Genomic DNA, 17,782 nt, shown 5'->3' with positions numbered 1-17,782 from the left:
GATGGAAAAGATAACAAAAGGTTCCCCCGCTCATTCAGACATGCTGCCACAGGTTCAGCGACAGTGGTTTGCTTGTTTGTATGGACAGAAGTGATTCAGGGGAGAGGACTTTAAAAATACTCCTGTTTACCTAATGGAACTCAATGTTCAGAATGCTCATCTCATTCCTTTATCCATCTCCTCTCCGGGTTCACTCACCACAAACAAGGGCTGAGATCACTTCCCCGGCAGAAGGAGGGAGGGAAGATACTACTACATATTAATAATTTTATAGTTTTGCTTTTCACCATGGCACATGTATTTGGCAATGATCTCTGCAAACTTCTAAAAGCATCATAAAACTACAGTAAGGTGAATAATCACCGTCAATTAACTCACCAACCCTAATAATGAATGGTCTCCCTTGACACTCTCCTTATCACTGTTTTTTGTTTTTGTTTTATGCCATGCTGCATGGCATGTGGGATCTTAGTTCCCAGACCAGGGATGGAACCCGTTCCCCCTGCAGTGGAAGCACGGAATCTTAACCACTGGACCGCCAGGGAAGTCCCTCCTTATCACGGATATTAAAAAATTTTACACCAAATTCAGAAACTCTCAAATCTAGTTTTCAGCAAATAACACGTTTAAAGACTTAGAGGAGGAGACCCTTACCATTTCAGGATGTATAAATATATCCTGAAGGTGACATTTTCAAGCCTCTGGAAATTTTTCAGTCACATGCATACCCCATAACCATCATTTTTAATGGTGTCTTCAGCTCAGTTTCAGTCACACTCACCTTACTCAGTCCCATCCGAACACGCCCACACTGAAGCCTTCCACTGTCATCCCAAGAAGACCCCTCTCTTTTCTATGATTTAGCGCATGTCATACACTGTGATGTTGGGATCCCCTTCCTCAAGGGAAGGTCTCTTACTTCCCCCTCACATCTGGCACGGGCGGGCCTCAATGTTGCAGAACAGTGAATAAGCATTGTGTCCCCACCTCTGAGACACTGATTCACGTCCATCACGCTTTTCGCAAACTTGGCGGCAGATTCACGTTGTCTCTGCAGCCTTCTCTGATGGAGGTGTTCTACACCAACCCTTCTGCTACTACCATCACCATCAAGCAGTCCTTCCTGCAACAGATACTCACTGAGCCTCTGTCACAAGCCAGGCACTGCTCTCAGGCTGGAAATGAAGCAATGAACCAAACAGATAAAACTCCCTGCCCACGTGGAGCATACATTCTAATAGGGGAGAAGTGGGGTGCCCTGGAAATCTCACATTCAATTTGAACTTCATTATAATTTAGTTGTTTTGAGTCTATATCGAGTCAAGTGACTGTCTAGACTCCCGTCGGAGATATTCTGCAAAGATGGGTACCAACAACTCCTCCTAAACCTGCAGACGTAGGACTACTCTTCCTGTCAAGAGGTAGACTCTTATTTCCTCTCTACCTGAACCTGAGCTGCCCTGTGACTTGACCAGCAGAATCATCACAAGTGACTGCTGTGCCAGTTCTGGGCCTGGGCCCTAAGAGGCCTGACAGCTCCCGCTGCCTGGGAAACCAGGTACCACGTAAAGAAGCTCAGCCTATCCTGCCTGCAGAGAGAAGGCCCCGAGGATGAGAACCGTGGCACTCCGGGTGACAGCCAGCATGAGGCCGCAGACACGTGAGTGAGGCCACCTCAGACCTTCCAGCCACCAAGTGAACACAGCCCCGTGAGTGAGCCCAACAAACATCACTGGAGCAGAGATCACCACCCGTGATAAATTCCTGAACTTCGCATCACGACCAATAAAATGGTGGTGGTTTTAAGCCACTAAATTTGGAGGGCCGGGAGGCGGAGCTGTTGTTAGGCAGCAACAACTTAGCCTTAACAAGACAGCGCTCTTAACCAGAGCCAGGGGTGGCATCTTCTGCGTGTTTCTAAGCCTTCATCATGTCCATTATGGTTAGGCAAAAAGGAAACATCCGGTCAAAAGCTGACGAGGGAATATTTATAAAACTAAATGGGGGAGGGGATTCCGGGAAGATGCCGCAGTATGAAGCACCAGGAATCTATCTCCCACCTAGACAACAACTGCATTGGTAGACTCTGTCTCATCCAACCATTTTGGAACTTGGAAGGCTTGCAACTTCCACGGGAAGACTTAGATGGTAGATTGTGGTGAATGTCAGTCCATTTGGGCTCTTAGCACAGTAGGAGCTACCCATCCTCCATCCCCAACCCCTTGGCAGACAACTGTGCATGTTTTCCTGGAACCACTGCCCACAGCTTGTGGGAGCTAGGGTGGGCAAAAGGACCCTGTCCTCCAAATATCGGCATCTCTGCTCTGAGTGCTGATGGCTGCTTCTGATCACAGAGCGCAGACAAGAAGGTGGGCGGCCACTGTCACTGTGCCTCCCTGACCCTATTGCAGCCCCTTCCCTCTGGCTGAAATGACTTCCAGGGGGATTAAAAGGCCAGACCCCTTCTCCCCCTTCATTTTTCACTTTTTCCCCTTTTGGAGCCAGACTTTAAAGACTGGGACATTTAAAAACAGCTGCATATATGGGGAAAATTAGAAAGTGACTGTGTACGCCCAGGGAAAGGCTTAGAAAAGACCTGGGAAGACCTTCAGCTTACATCTCACACTGATCCTCAGCAAAGAGACCGTCTACAACAATCAAAACCAAAAAACAAACAATAAGAAAAACAAGCAAACCTTAGGGAAGGGGAAATCTGATTTCCAGAGTTACCACATTACTAAATTCAAAAGTCCAGTAAAATAAAATAAATCACAAGGCATACAAAGGAACAGCAAAGTATGGCTCACTCAAAGAAAAAGAAAAATATCAGAACTTCCCTGGTGGTCCAGTGGTAAAGAATCCGCCTTTCAACGCAGGGGACACAGGTGCAATCCCTGGTCGGGGAACTAAGATCCCACATGCTGCGGGGCAACTATGCCCGCGCACCACAACTACTGAGCTCACAGGCCTCTACTAGAGCCCATGTGCCACAAACTACAGAGCCCACATGCCACAACTGGATTAGAGAAAACCTACATGCCACAATTAGAGAGAAGCCCACGCGCCACAACGAAAGGTCCCACGCGCCACAAGGAAAGGTCCCACACAGCCAAATAAACAAAAGAAAAAAATCAACAGATGCTGTCTCTGAAAAACACATAACGGCTGATACACTAGACAAAGACTTCAAAGTAACTGTCCTAAAGACGCCCAACAGACTAAAGGGAGATATGGAAAACGTCAAGAAAACAATGTGTGAACAAAATGGAAATATCAATAAAGAGATAGAAAACTTAGAAAGAACCAAAAGGAAATTCTGAAGCTGAAGAGTACTGATACATGGCTGAAATGAAAAATTCATTAGAAGGATTCAGAGGCGGATTTCAGCAGACAGAAGACTCAGCGAACTTGAAGATAGGACAATGGAAATTACTGAGTCTAAAGAAAAAAAGAATGGAAGAAAAGCCAATAGAGACTAAGGGACTCATGGGACATGATTTAGAAGACCAACATAAGCATAGTGGGAGTCACAGAAGGAAGAGAGAGAGAGAGAAAAGGGCAGAGAGAATATTTGAAGAAATAATGGCTGAAAATGTCCCAAATTTAATGAAATACATGAATATAAACATCCAAGGAGCTCAGTAAACTCCAAGTAAGAAGAACTCAGAGACCCACACCAAGACACATTATAATCAAACTTTCAAAAGACAAAGAATCTTGAAAGCACAACAGAAGTGACTCATCACATACAAGGGGTCCTCGGTAATTATCAGGCTTCTTGTCAGCCACTTCAGAGGCCATAAGACAATAGGTCGATATAGTCAAACGCTAGAAGAAAACCTGTCAAACGAGAATCCTATGTCTGGCAAAACTGTTAAGAGTGAGGGAGAAATCCAGACTTTCCCAGATAAACAAAAGTTGAGGGAGTATGTGACCACTGGACCGGCCCTACAAAAAAATGCTCAAGGGGGTCCTGCAGGGTGAAATGAAAGGACACTAGACAGTACTTTGAAGCCTATAGAGAAATACAGATCTCAGTAAAGGTGAGTACATTGGCAATTGCAGAAGCTAGTATTATTGTAACAGTGGTTTGTAACTACACTTTTTCTCCATGACTTAAGAGACTAATACATTTAAAGAAAAAAAAAACTATCAGTGTAAAAGCTAGTATTACTGTAACCTAGGTTTCTCACTCCAAATCTTGTTTTCTACATAATTTGAGAAAGAATAACTTTGAATTTATAATTTTAAAGAATCATAACTTTGTTTTTGAGTGTACTATGTATAAAGATGTTAATTATCTGACATCACCAACCAAAAGGGGTGGGGAACAAAGCTGTAAAGACTCACATTACTGAAATCAAATGAAAGTGGGGACATTAGCACTGGTTCTACAGATATAAAAAGGATAGGAGTAGGGCTTCCCTGGTGGCGCAGCAGTTGAGAGTCCGCCTGCCGATGCAGGGGACGCAGTTTCGTGCCCTGGTCCGGGAGGATCCCACATGCCGCGGAGCGGCTGGGCCCGTGAGCCATGGCCGCTGGGCCTGCGCGTCCGGAGCCTGTGCTCCACAATGGGAGAGGCCACAGCGGTGAGAGGCCAGCGTACCGCAAAAAAAAAAGGAGTACTGTGAACAATTGGATGCCAACAAATCATAACTAGATGAAATGGACAAATTCCTAGAGTCACAAAATCTACCGAGATTAAATCATGAAGAACTAGAAAATCTGACTATTCCTATAATTAATAAGGAGATTGAATCAGTAATCAAAAGTCTTCCAACAAAGAAAAGCCCTGGACCTGATGGCTTGACTGATGAATTCTACCAAACATTTAAAGAACTAACACCAATTCTTCTCTAATTTTTCCAGAAGACTGAAGAGGAGGGGATACTTCCAAACTCATTCTGTGAGGCCAGCATTACCTCGATACCAAATCTGGTCAGAGACACAACAAGAAAACTACAGACCAATATCCCTTGTGAACAGTGATGCCAAAACCTTCAGCAAAATGCAGCAAACAGAAGTCAGCAGCATATTAAAAGGATTAAATACCATAACCAAGTGGGAAATGCAAGCATGGTTCAACAGACTTAACAAAAAAAAAAAGTAATATGCCATTATCAACAGAATGAAGGAAAAAATTCCACACGATCCCTCAATAGATGTAGAAAAAGAATCTGATAGAATAACACCCTTTTATGATAAGAACACTCAAACTAGGAATACAAGGAAACTACCTCAACATAATAAAAGCCATATGTGAAAAACTCACAAGAAACATCATACCCAATGGTCCAAGACTGAAAGCATTTCCTCTAAGATCAGGACCAAGGCAAGGATACCCACTTTCAGCATTTCTACTCAATACAGTACTGGAAGTTCTACCCAGAGCAATTAGGCTAGAAAAAGAAAGGCAACCAAATTGGAAAGGAAGAAGTAAAAGTCTTTATCTGCAGATGATATGATCTTATATGTAAGAAAACCCTAGAGATTCCACACACCAAAAAAACTTAAAACTAACAAATTCAGTAAAGTAGCAAAATATAAAGCCAATGCAGAAAAATCAGTTGCATTTCTATATACAAACAATGAACAATTTGAAAAGGAAACTACAAAAACAATTCTGTTCACAAAAACAATTCTATTCACAATAGTATCAAAAAGAATAAGGAATTAATTTAACCACGAAGGAAAAAGATTGTACAATTACAAACACTGACAAAAGAAATTAAGGACATAAATAGAAACATCCCATGTTCATTAATTGGAAATCTTAATACTGTTAAGATGTCCATACCACCCAAAGCTACTACAGATTCAATGCAATTCCCACCAAAATCCCAATCATGTTTTTGGCAGATATAGAAAAAAAAAATCCTAAAATTCATATGGAATCTCAAAACGTCCCCAAGTAGCCAAAGCAATCTTAAAAAAGAACAAAACTTGAGGATATACTTCCTGAGTTCAAAACTTACCACAAAGCTACAGTAATAAAACCAGTGTGGTATTAGTGAACAGACAGACATATACACAAATGCAATCTACTAGAGAGCCCAGAAATGAACCCTTGCAATATGGACAAATGATTTTTTACAAGGGTGCCAAACCTTCAATGGGGAAAGGATATTATTTTCAACAAACAGTCCTGGGAAAACTGGATATCCACATGCAAGAGAATGAAGTTGGATCCTTATCTAACACCACATACAAAAATTAATTCAAAAAATGGATCTAGAACCTAAATATAAGCCCTACAAGTATAAAACTCTTAGAAGAAAATATAGGACAAAAGCTTCACAACATTAGATTTGGCAATAATTTCTTAGATATGACACCAGTGGCATAGGAAACGAGAAAAAAAGACAAATAGGACTTCAAGAAAACTAAAACTGATGTACATCAGAAGATAATAATCAACAGAGTAAAAAGGCAACCCACAGTATGGGAGAAAATATTTACAAGTAGTTTATCTAGTAAAGGAATAGTATCCAGCATATAACTCCCAAAACTCAAACAATAAAACAACCCATTTAAAAATGGGCAAAGAACTTAAGTGGATATTTCTCCAAAGAAGATATACAAATGGCCATGAAGTACACGAAAAGATGCACAACATCACTAGTCATTAGGTAAAAGCAAATCAAAACTACCATGAGATACCACCTCATACCCATTAGGATGGCTACTATCAAAAAAACAGAAAATGATAAGTGTTGACGAGGATGTGGAACCCTTGTGAACTGTTGGTGGAAATGTAAAATGGTTCAGCCACTGTAGAAAACAGTATGGTAGTTCCTCCAAAAATTAAAAATAGAATCACCATATGATCCAGCAATTCTACTTCTGGGTCTATTCTAAAAAGAAAAGCTGAAAGGAGGGTGTGGGGGAACTATCTGTACTCCCATGTTTATAGCGCCATCATTCACAATAGCTAAAACATAGAAGCAACCCATGTGTCCATGGACTGAAAAATAAAACAAAATGTGGTATATACACATAATGGAATATTAAGTCTTATAAAGGGAAGGAAATTCTGTAATATGTTGCAACATGGATAAATCTTGAGGATGTTATGCTAATTAAGCCAACCACAAAAAGGCAAAAACTGTCTGATTCCACTTATATGAGGTACTTAGGGTAGTCAAAAAAATCATGAAGAAAGAAGGTAGAATGGTGGCTGCCAGGGGCTGTGGGTAGGGGGAAATGGGAGTTACTGCTTAACGGGTATAGAGTTGCAGTTTAATAAGATGAAAAGAATTATGGAGATAGAAGAAGGTCATGGTTACACAACAATGTGAATATATCTAATACCACTGAACTGTGCACTTAAAGATAGTTAAGATGGTAAATTTTATGTGTTTTAACACAATAAAAAATTTTTTTAAAAACCTAAATGGGATACCTATAAGCATAGAAGAGACCTAGAGCATTTTCTTTCTTGGACAGAGGACCCAAATCATTTTTCGACTGTGTATTCTATTAGTTAAATGTTGGCCACACCTCCTCCAATATACTGTATTTATAAGTTATACACAAATATTACTATATTAATACATTATGTACATCATGAAATACCTTCAAAAATAAATTCAAGGGTTCCCTGGTAGCGCAGTGGTTGAGAGTCCGCCTGCTGATGCAGGGGACACGGGTTCGTGCCCCTGTCCGGGAAGATCCCACATGCCGCTGGGCGGCTGGGCCCGTGAGCCATGGCCGCTGAGCCTGTGCTCCGCAACGGGAGAGGCCACAACAGTGAGGCCCGCATAACGCAAAAAAATAAATAAATAAATAAATAAATTCAAGAATAATCAGTATAAATGTGTTTCTATAAAGCTATTTATGTTTTTGTGTTTTTTTTGCGAGCTATTTATGTTTGAATAGACACGCGAGTCCTACTACATCCTAGTGGTTTGCTGTGCATGCAACTTACCTTGGGGACGACTGCCTTAGAGTAAACCAGTTTCTATGTTATTCTCGAATTCCTCCTTCCTCCTTCCATCTCTCTCCCCTTGGCCTCTGTACTCTAAACTATTCCAGTTTTCTTCCTCTCAGTGTTTTCCTTCAGTAGTTCCACTTCCTGCTTCCACCTTTTAAATATGGGCTTTGAGGTATGGCCTTCTGCTCTTCAAAGTACATCCTCCCTTGGCAATTTCATCTTGCTCAGTGACTAACCACTGCCAGAAGTCTTCTCAGCTTGTTCTCTCTCTGCATTAGTCTATAACCACTGAAAATTTACATCGGAGTCAAAAATCTCACCACTGGTGTATCATCTAGCCCACCCCACCCACACTGTCAGTGCCCACACAAAACCCTCCAACTGTTTATCTAGCTTCTGCTGAATCACCCCTAGTAAAGTAACTACACATCTAGGAACAATACAGAGCATTTTCTAACAGCTCTACTTATTAGAAATTCTACTAATATTAAGCTGAAACTGACTTCCCTGTAATTTCCATATTGGTTCTAGTTTTGGCTTCTGAGGTCTCACTACCCACACTCAAATCTAAATCAAATGCACTATCTTTGTAATCTTTGAGTTTCAGTGGCAAGACATGACGACCTTCTCCAAGTAAAATAGGGCAGGTGAATATCAAAGCTAATTTGCACCTTATAAACCAAAACAGGCAATGAATACTACAGGTAAATCAGGGCAAGCACAGAACAATGTCCAGGACTAAGACATAGTATAAGAAACTATGGATCTCTAAGCTGATGGATGATACCAAGTCTGAGGTCTCTCTTCAGTTGATGGGGCATGTTCATTCTCTGTTTAGGGAACTAGGCAAGTCCTCCATGCTCCCAATCCTACTTTTACGATGGTCCCTTGATGACATGTTGTGAACTGAATACACGCTAGCTTAAAAAGCTATTCCATCTATAGTTCAATAAAGATATTAAAAAAAGAAAGAAAGCTTTTCCATCAACCTGATCTAGCGATTTAAAAGCAAAACAAAAACATACTCTCTGTTGTAGAATAAGCCATCAAGGGCTTACTTAAACACGAGGAGTTTCTGGGTACTCATGGTCATGATGTTGGACGAGTTGATGGCTAGAAGGAATATGACTAAGAGCTGACAGTAAGAACCCAAGGAAGAATCCGAAATAGTGCAGGGTGACACGTCTGCCAGGAATATACCTAGAGAATACCAAAGAGAACACAAATGAGACTGTGGCCTTCTGGTCTGTTTAGGGCCATTCACTTGGAAGCAAGGCACCAGAAAGACTTCCCATATCTAGCTCTGAGGATGAGGAACTTAGTAGTAAAAGAAGCTTTGAGAGTTCTAAGGCTTCCCTGGTGGTGCAGTGGTTAAGAATCAGCCTGCCAATGCAGGGGACAAGGGTTTGAGCCCTGATCCAGAAAGATCCCACATGCCGCAGAGCAACTAAGCCCACGCACCACAACTACTGAGTCTGCGCTCTAGAGCCTGCAAGCCACAACTACTGAGCCCGTGTGCCACAACTACTGAAGCCTGTGTGCCTAGAGCCCATGCTCTGCAACAAGAGAAGCCACTGCAATGAGAAGCCCGCGCACCGCAACAAAGAGTAGCCCCTGCTCACCACAACTAGAGGAAGCCCGCACGCAGCAACGGAGACCCAACACAGCCAAAAATAAATTAATTAAATAAATAAATTTTTTTTAAAAAGCTTTGAGAGCTCTCAATGATGTTTTAAAAAGACTTGGCTGTATCAGACAAAATATGTAGATACAGAAGAGGAGTCCTAATTAAGTTAAACATGAGGGTGAGGAGAAGAAAAACATGTTTCAGATAGAAGAAAAAAAACTATTCAAATTCTTCTGAGGAAAACAAGACAAAACGGCAATTTAGAATTCTCAAGGTCTGCCAAGGTTTCCTGCACAAAGCAAGAATTTTGTCCACTTGCTGCAGAAAAGAAAGATCTTTCTCTTTCATATTTCTTACATGTTAGAAAATAGTAGTAAAATTCAGTCTTTCAGTCCTTAACAGCGACTAAAATGTAATCACACAATTATATTTAAGTTATATTCTGAGCTTGGACTGTCAATGAAATATCTTGTTCTAGAGAGAATATTTCCTAAGCTTTTTACACATACTTCTTTAAAATCACTAATCGCATCAAAATTTTTTTCCTGCAACAACCTCGTACACAGAGAGACTTGGAGCCATTGCTGTAGCTTAAAATACTGGAATTCCCTTAATAGTTACTGGGAACTATGACAGTAGAAATTATTTTTATTACTGTTTCTCTGAAATCTATTCATTTATAACACCTTCTATAGTCATCCTACTCTTCAGCTTTCTTAAAATGGCCATTAAATAGCCTTGGCTATTCCACTAATTGTATAAGCATGAAAGTTTTCTAATCTCTCTGGTCTTCATTCTTTATCCGCAAGGTACAGTCATTTATTCACTCATTCAACAAATATTTACTGACAACTACTGCCAGTCAACGGCAGTCTCATAAAACTTACAATCCAAGTGCTATATAAAATGAAAAGGCTAGACTAAGATGTTATTGTCCCTTTGAGACCTAAAATTTCATGATATAAAAGATCACCTATATTTACCACTTAATTGGATCAAAAAAGCAGAAGACAGGGACTTCCCTAGTGGTCCAGTGGCTAAGACTCTGCACTCCCAATGCAGGGGGCCCGGGTTCAATCCCTGGTCAGGGAACTAGATCCCACATGCCACAACTAAGAGTTTGCATGCCGCAACTAAAAAGATCCCGCATGCTGCAACCAAGACCCAGCACAGCCAATAAATTTTTTTTTTTAAGTTCCTAAAGGACTATTACTAAAAAAAAAAAAAAAAAAAAAAAAAGGACAAAAACTTGTCATTAAGAAATATAAATATTTAGACCACACACAAGCAAGGTCTGCTTCAATCTGGGGAGCAAATTTCTAGCTCTATCACAAGATCCTGTCCAAACAAAGTCAATGCCTGTAATGACCAAACAATGGGTCACAAATATGTGAATCTCTTTCCAAATTATGAAAAGGCTGAAATGATTAAATAGAACATTATAGATCGGTAATTTAAACCTACATAAGCTCATGTTTAGAAACAGTTTTTTATAGTTAGTTTTTTAGTTCATTTATAGAAGGCTTTCTATAACTTAGGTTAGTTTAATTAATGTTAATTTTTCATTCTTTCAAAACTTCATGCTGCAGAAGTTTACTGAATGCAATACCCATCACAAAACTGTACTGCAACTCAGTCGCCAAGTTTAAAAACATGTTCTTCAAACACTCGTCTGAAATAACAGTGAAAGTACTGTCATCTAATTCAGAACAATAAACATTCATATTTACCAGTAGGAACACTCTTGTTTCCAGCTGCTTACAAGTCCCAGAGTCATAACTAATACACTGATGAAAACAATTACTAGTATCCGAAGGCCCTAAAGCCACAAACAACATACTACTAATCAAAGCTTTACAACCTTGATTACACAGGGGAATGTGGTGAGGCCAGCAAAAAGCCCAAAGGGAAGCCAGCTTATCTCTCCCGCAAATTAGTAATGTTTTTCCTCTCTTTTCTGCCAAATCCTTGAAGGAGGAACACACTTCACATACAATTCAATAAAACGAACACTAAAAAATATTTCATATTCCTGAGATTTAATCATTCATTTATCTGACATTTACTATACACTTCACTATTGCAGGATCCAGGCTAACCCTATGATAGATATGGTCCCCATCTTCCCTGAAGGTTAACGTCTAGTGGGATAGACCAATATGAAACAAATAATCAGTGTGATAAATACTGTGAAAGAACAATAACAATGTTAAAAGACTTGGAGGAGAATCTTACATAATATAGAAAGGGAAAAAACACCCCCCCCCCCCGGAGAAAGTGACATTTAATCAGACAGCTGAAGGAAGTTACTCATCTTAATTTTTTTCTCTGCACATTTGCACAGATATTTGTTTTTGGTCAAATAAGTTGCATATTTAAAAACACCCCATTTTAGAACTAAGCAGCAGTGTGCTGGAGTGGGCCAGTACTAGCTCCTAAGAACTGATTGTTAAATTTTCACAAATTGCACAATTTGTTTATTAAATACAGTCATCCTTGAAATTGGCCATGGTGGGACTATTTATACCATGGGAACTGGCAAATGCTACAAATCAGGGCTTTTCTTTTTGGAAAATCCATTCACCAGCACACCACTGCTTGTAAAACTCTCCTTCTTAATAACTCCTCTTGGCTTCTGCCTCATTCCTGGGACAATCAAGGCAGACAAGGGATAAAGTGAAATTGTCATACTCCTAGCAAAAGCCCCACATATCAGTGATTTCTCAGGGCAAGGAGAGGTCTCTGCAGTTGCAACCAGAAAGACAGCTACTGACAGATGACCTTTAAATTTCCTTAGTGTTGTAATTTCAGGTTTTGCTTTCAATGTATACTGTTTCCTTGTTTCTTCAAATAGTTGTTTACATTTTAAAACTATAATACAGTGTATGTTGGTAAATCAGAAAAAAAAAAAAACGGTCAGCAGGTATATTTAAAATACAAGAAAAGCACGTAAGCATTTCTGTTTGCCCTCTGCCATCACCATGTGAAGATCACACCTTAGCTAGACTGGCGGTCCCCAAGGAGGATGAGATACCTGAAACAGAGCTAGGTCACCCCAGTCATCCCAGCCAAGACCACCGAAGACCAGCTGAAAGCCAGACAACTCCCAAAGTCAGCAGAGCACCCCAGAAATGTGAAGAATACTTATTGTGAGCAACTAAGCCTTCTCAGTTATCTGCTAGGCAGCATTACTATGGCAATAGATAACTGATATACAAGATCTTAAAAAATTACTCTTCCTACTAAGAAAGACTCTGAGTTGGGATCCAGAAGTGAAGGATTTAAACATAGGAAAAAAGATAAAGAGAATTTTTAGGTTAGTTTGTGAAGGTAAGATTCAGAGCAACAGGCTGTACAGTTCTATAGTTCCTGTTGGCAATTCTAGGACAGATGCCTCCAGAACAACCTAAAGAACTGATACATAACCCCATGTGTTTTAGAATTCTGGCAATGAGCACGGGCTAATAAGCTAGTGATGTGAAGAAGAGTAAGCAAACAAAAAATTAAGAATTATGGAAAATTCCAGGGAAGAAAACTATAAGATGTGATAATACATTATCTGGCTCACAGTGAACAATTTTCACATGTTCATAATAATGTACACACTAAACATTAGTTTGATATGAGAAGTTAGGGAATGCTTCCCTGAGAAAGTGGCATCTGAAGCCAACTGAAAGCATGTCTTTAAATTTTGAATAATTATACTGGGAGGATAGCGAGAAAGATGTTTGTGTATTAGAAGGAGGAAGGAAGTTTAGGAAAAGCAGATCCTTATCTTCCAGTGTAGGAAGCCCTTAAATAATATCTAAAACTGAAATTAAAAAAAAAAAAGCAATTTAACCACAAATTTTTAAAATATCAAATTTAATAGCATAAGAAACAGCTAAGCATTGAAAGTACTCAACTTTTGGGACTTCCCTGGTGGCGCAGTGGTTAAGAATCCGCCTGCCAATGCAGGGGATACGGGTTCGAGCCCTGGTTTGGGAAGATCCCACACGCTGCGGAGCAACTAACCCCATGCACCACAACTACTGAGCCTGTGCTCTGGAGTCCGTGCTCCACAACAAGAGAAGCCACCAAAATGAGAAGCCCGTGCACTGCAAGGAAGAGTAGCCCCCACTCGCCACAACTAGAGAAAGCCCACGTGCAGCAACGAAGACCCAACACAGCCAAAAATATAAAAGATAAAAACTAATTTTTTTTAAATGCTGTGAGTTCAGAACACAATGATTAAAACAATTTTTATTTAAAAAAAAAAAGTTGAAAGTAGTCAACTTTGGGGGGTGGGAACTGGGAGGAGATAGAGGGCTGCTATTTTTAATCATAAGCCCAGTGTCCTTTAAAGCTCTTATATTAATAAAAATTAAATTTTTAATCAATTTTTAACCTCATTTGCCTTACTTCCATTCTCCCCAAATTTCTATTTCTAGACACCTTATGTCTATTACAACTAGAATTATTTCCTGAATTCATTTATTCATTCAACTATTTATTGGACAGCTACTAATATCCACTGCTTTTGATAAGCAATTAACAAAAAACTAAGTCTCTAGTGGGGACACACATAATATTTTAGATATATTAAACATATAGATAGGGACTTCCCTGGTGGTCCAGTGGTTAAGAATTTGCCTTCCAATGCAGGTGTTGTGGGTTCAATTCCCAGTTGTGGAGCTAAGATCCCACATGCCTCGTGGCCAAAAAATCCAAAAAACATAAAACAGAAGCAATATTGTAACAAATTCAATAAAGACTTTAAAAATGGTCCACATCAAAAAATATATAAATATAGATAGGCCAGGAAGTGGTAAGAGGAAAAGTAATGCAAAGTAAACAAATGGGTAGGAAGGGTTATTTATATACGTTGGTGGTATTTAAGCAGACATCTGAAGTTAATAAGGGAGCAGGCCATGCAGATGTGTCAGAAGGACAAAGGAGGTGGAGATAGTAGCTAATGCAATGGCCCTAAGATGTAACTGTCCTCAGCATGTTCAAAGACAAGTTGGTAAACCAGCTATATAGGGCCTTATGTGCCATTGTAAGTACGTTAGCTATTATCCTGAGTGAGCTAATAAACCATTGATGGGTTTTCAAATGAGAAGTAATAGGAGTTAACTTTTATTTTTTAAAAGATCACTTGCTGGGCTTCCCTGGTGGCGCAGTGGTTGAGAATCTGCCTGCCAATGCAAGGGGCACGGGTTCGAGCCCTGGTCCGGAAAGATCTCACATGCCGCGGAGCAACTAAGCTGTGCATCACAACTACTGAAGCACGCGCGCCTAGAGCCCGTGCTCGGCAACAAGAGAAGCCACCGCAATGACAAGCCTGCGCACTGCAACGAACACTAGCCCCCACTCACCGCAACTAGAGAAAAGCCCAGGCGCAGCAACGAAGACCCAATGCAGCCAAAAATAAAATAAATAAATTTTTTTAAAAAAAGATCATTTGCTGATGTACAATCACTAGCAAAAAACTTGGCAACATATACTAAGGCCGAGGCTAATACATATTGAACCAAAAATCCCACTCCGGGGTATACACCCAACATAAATATATGTATTTCCCCAAAGCCACATACTAGAACATTCATAGCAGCGTGATCCATAATAGCCAAACACTGGGAACTACCTGAATGCCCATCAACAGAATGGATAAATTGGGGTATATTAACACAACGGAATAGTTCACAGCAATGAAGAGACCAAATTTCACGCACCATTGTGGATGACTCTCACACACATAATGTTGCATAAAAGAAGCCAGACTCAAAAATTATACATCGTATGATGTCATTTACATAAACAACAGATAAGACTAACGTATGCTCTTAGTAGTCAAGACAGGGGTCATCCTTGGGGGATCACTGACTGCACGGGAATGTGAGGAGCTGCTGGCCATGTGCTGCTTCTTGCTCTGGGTGCTGGACTTAGAGGTGTGATCAGCTTGTGAAAACTCACTGCAAACCCATAATGTGTGCACTTTTCTGTGTGTATATAAATGTCAGTAAAGTTCTTTTTAAAAGATGAATCCGACTGCTGTGTGGAAAATGGATTCTAAGGAGGCAAAGAAGAAATAACAGGGAGAGCAGTTAGGAAGCTAGGGTAATGCTCCAGTATAACGTGATAGTGGCTCAGGTGGGAGAGGTAGAGATGGTGTCGAGTGGCCACATCCTGGAATACTCTGAAGCTTAAGTCAACATGATTTCCTGACAGGCTCTACTGAACAGTGAAAGCAGCAAGGACAACACTAAGATTTTTTTACCTTGACAACTGGAAAATAGAAGTGTTTTAACCGAAGTGGAGAAGACTACAGAAGGTGTAGATCTGAAGAGCATGGCAGGGGGAGGGGGTGTCTATTTGTGAGCATCTTATTTTTGTGAAGGGTCCAAGTAGAGCTGTTAAACCTGTAATTGGATGTATAAATGTATAAATCTAGAGATCAAGAAAATCCGGGCTGGAAAATAAATTTGGGAGTTGTTAGCACAAGCACATAGTTTTAAAACCAAGGGACTGCCTACCTCGGCCAAGTGATCAAGGTTAACATCAACACTCAGTATAAGTCATGTTGACGGTATGTACCCTTGATATGAAGTGATGATACGAGGTGATGAGAGTGACACTTTGTGGCTTCCTCCCCAAACCCTCAACTCCCGACAAACCCTTCTACAAAATACCTGACCAGTACTCCTTAAAATTGTCAAGATCCTCAAAACCAAGGAAAATGTGAGACACTGAGAACTGGGGATTCTGCCTATTAGCTTCATTCCTCCCATCACCTATTTTCTCACTTCCTCCTTCTTACCTTCACACTGCCTCTGACCTTGCTTCCACTCAGTCGGCTCCCTCTAGGGCAGCACTGTCCAACAGAAGTTTAAGTGAGGATGAAAAGAAATACTCTACACCTGGGCTGACTAATACAGTAGCCCCAAGGCCCATGTGGCTACTGAGCACTTGCCACCTGTCTATTGTGACTAAGTAACTGAATTTTTAGTTTTATGTAATGTTAATTAAATTTAAATAGGCATACATGGCTACTGGTTACTATTCGGACAGCACAGATCTGAGTTCAGGGTCTCTTATTTGATCCTTTCTTTTCCTGACCCTTTACCCTTTATAAGCCGTGATACTTCTGACTCTCCGTGATTATCTTGGCCCTAGAACCACTTTAAACAACATCTGGGAGGTCCAAGAGGGAGGCGATATGTATATACATGCAGCTGATTCACTTTGCTGTACAGCAGAAACTAACAACACTGTAAAGCAATTATACTCCAATAAAAAACTACCTGGGGTAAAATAAGTCATGGGAATGTAATATACAGCATAGGGAATATAGTCAGTAATAGTGTAATAACTGGTGACAGACAATAACTAGACTTATTCTGGTGATTACTTTGTAATGTATAAAAATATCAAAAAAATATATCAAATCACTATGTTGTACACCTGAAACTAATAAGTCAATTATACTTCAATAAAAAAATAGAAAAAACCAACATCTGAAGTCAGATTGCACTTGGCCTTGGTTCCTCTCTGTACCTACACAGTAAAACTGGAAAAGGACCTAAGCCTCCTGGTCCAAATGACCTCCCTCACTAACCTGCCTGTTAACTTAGGGCTCAAAGATCACTAAGAGATTGATGCCTGTGAATTCAAGGAGAGATTTCTCAAATGTGAATTTTTTTTTTAAACAAGGAAAGAAGATTCCAAGTGTTCAATATAAACTAGATATAAAAAAAACTCTTTACAAATGTAAAAAATAAAAATATCCAAATTAGTGATATAAACTTAGTGAGATAAGGAATGTCCTCCTAAAACTAAACCACCATTCACAATGTGAATATGGTACCAGCTTACACAGCACAGAGTCCTGCCACTTTCCTCTAGTCAAACAATTGTAAAATCCTCATTTGTACAGTGTGTCTTTACAGCCATTAGGCAGGAAGACAGCATTCCATTACGACCTTTTCTCATTAACACACAATAATAATGGCAGCATAATCTGGTACAGACCCAAAATGAAGCGCCAGGGCTCAATGATAATGGATCCTCCAGAAGATCCACATTACATTTATGTTAATTTTGAAAGATTCTTGAAATTAACACTTTCTTTTTTAGACAGCAAGGATCCTGAGAGTAAGTTCCCAAACCATCAGAGAACTCTAGCTTGAGAAACAAACTATTCCCAGTTGAAAATAATAGCCATGAGAGAGTAATTAATAAGA

General features: G+C 40.1%; 1 protein-coding gene across 3 annotated transcripts in view; it reads right to left on the bottom strand.

Moving 5' to 3' along the window:
• The window catches only part of CNNM2 (cyclin and CBS domain divalent metal cation transport mediator 2), a 143,373-nt gene that overhangs the window by 84,539 nt on the left and 41,052 nt on the right, over positions 1–17,782 (bottom strand). The window lies entirely within an intron of this gene.

The sequence above is a fragment of the Phocoena sinus genome, chromosome 16, assembly GCF_008692025.1.
Source record: "Phocoena sinus isolate mPhoSin1 chromosome 16, mPhoSin1.pri, whole genome shotgun sequence".
Classification (NCBI taxonomy): Eukaryota; Metazoa; Chordata; class Mammalia; order Artiodactyla; family Phocoenidae; genus Phocoena; species Phocoena sinus.
Note: the sequence above shows the minus strand (reverse complement) of the source record. Positions and strands in the feature narration are given on the sequence as shown.